This window comes from Vombatus ursinus, unplaced genomic scaffold, assembly GCF_900497805.2.
Source record: "Vombatus ursinus unplaced genomic scaffold, bare-nosed wombat genome assembly UNPS02007883.1, whole genome shotgun sequence".
Lineage (NCBI taxonomy): Eukaryota > Metazoa > Chordata > Mammalia > Diprotodontia > Vombatidae > Vombatus > Vombatus ursinus.
The window spans coordinates 236,499-238,419 of NW_020947661.1; the positions used below are offsets into that span (position 1 = coordinate 236,499).

General features: G+C 37.4%; 1 pseudogene; it reads left to right on the top strand.

The window, feature by feature from the left end:
• The first annotated feature begins 371 nt into the window (after positions 1 to 371).
• On the top strand, positions 372 to 1,310 carry LOC114034078 (annotated as a pseudogene).
• Positions 1,311 to 1,921: the final 611 nt, after the last annotated feature.

The window sequence follows — 1,921 nt, forward strand, 5'->3', positions numbered from 1 at the left end:
TAGAATAGCATTTACACATTTGAATATAGTCTCTGCATATACTTAAGAAAGCTTCCAATGGTGTGATTAAACAATTCTCTTCACCCTTATGGCTTTTATCAAAATCTCATAGTGACTAAATTGGCCAATCATACAGTGTGGTTATTCAGTGGAAAAAAATTGGAGGCAACAAACATATACATATTTGCTTTACTTATGGGCAACCTGCCATGATGCATGAGAACAAACCATGTGAGTATAAAATAGTAAGATGGGCATATAAGAGTTGGCCAGTGAATGTTTCCTGAATACATAAATAGACATATCCAAATCTTAGTCCTCTGATTTTAATCTCCTTTTCTTCTGCTTAATTGGTACTCTTACCAAGACAGATGTCTGGCAATAACTGCCCTGCTGTGACAGAATTCATTATTTTGGGGCTAATAGATGATCCAACCCTTTCTGTCATCCTCTTTGTGATATTTCTATGTGTCTATGCTGTCACCTTACTTGGTAAACTTACTATAATCACATTGATCAGAAATAGCTCCCAACTTCACAACCCAATGTACCTTGTCCTCAGCCACTTGGCATTTGTGGATATTGAATATTCCTCATCTGTCACACCCGTTATGCTGAAAAACTTCCTTGTGGACAAAACCATAATCTCTTTTGGAGGCTGTGTGGCCTAGTTGCTCTTTGGAGCCATCTTTGGGGCCACTGAGTGCTTTCTGCTGGCAGTGATGGCCTATGATCGGTATATGGCCATCTGTAACCCTCTATTCTACTCCACCAACATGTCTACTAGGGTCTCCACTGTGTTACTCATCACATCCTACCTGGGTGGTTGTGTGAATGCTTGGGTCTTCATTGGTTGCTTATTGAATCTGTCCTTCTGTGGACCCAATAAGATCAATCACTTTTTCTGTGATTATTCACCACTTTTGAAACTTTTTGACTACCAAGACGATCTTGCTGAAATTCTTCCTACTGTCTCTTCTGGGTCAATAACTATGATCACAGTGTTAATTATCATAATCTCTTATGTATACATCCTCTTCTCTGTCCTGAAGATAAGGTCCACTGAAGGGAGATCCAAAGCTTTCTCAACTTGTACCTCCCACCTCACAGCAGTCACTCTCTTCTATGGCACCCTTACATTCCTTTATGTGATGCCTAAATCAAGTTACTCGACGGAGGAGAATAAAGTGGTGTCTGTTTTCTACATTGTAATGATTCCCATGTTGAATCCCCTGATCTACAGCCTGAGGAACAATGAAGTAAAAGGAGCCTTGCAGAAACTGTTGAGTAGGAAATATCCTTTTTTATAAATTCAACTCAATAGAACAAGTATGTATTAAGTACATACTATGTCCCAGGTATTGTGATATGTTTCAAGGATACAAAGAAAAAATGAAACATTCCCTTCCTTTAAGATTCCTTTAATATTCTGCTGATATAATCATTAGGATTAGGTGATACTAACATCGAGGCTTTAGAAAAAATATATTTTCATTTTGATGGGTTAAATTTGAGAATTCAAATGAAGATTTCAAAGATCTGAAAATACATGCAATGTTCCACAAACATGGATCTCCTGCCTCTGCAAAGGGGGATGGAGAAGTGCTTTATTTCTCTTCTTTGGATCCATTATTATTTTTGTTTGGAATCTTGCACTCATTTTCTATTGATTTGTTGGGGCTGTTTTTTCCATTTACATGGTTGTGTATCGTGTGTGTGTGTGTGTGTGTGTGTGTGTGTGTGTTGTATTCTTGGTTCTACTATCATGACTCTGTAACAGATCATATAAATCTTTTCTTTGTTACTGTATTTATCATATTTGTTGTTTTATACAGCACAATCATATTCTATTATGTTCATGTGCCACAATTTTTTTTTTGCCACTCCTCAGTCACTGGCCATCTGCTGTGACAAATGAAAA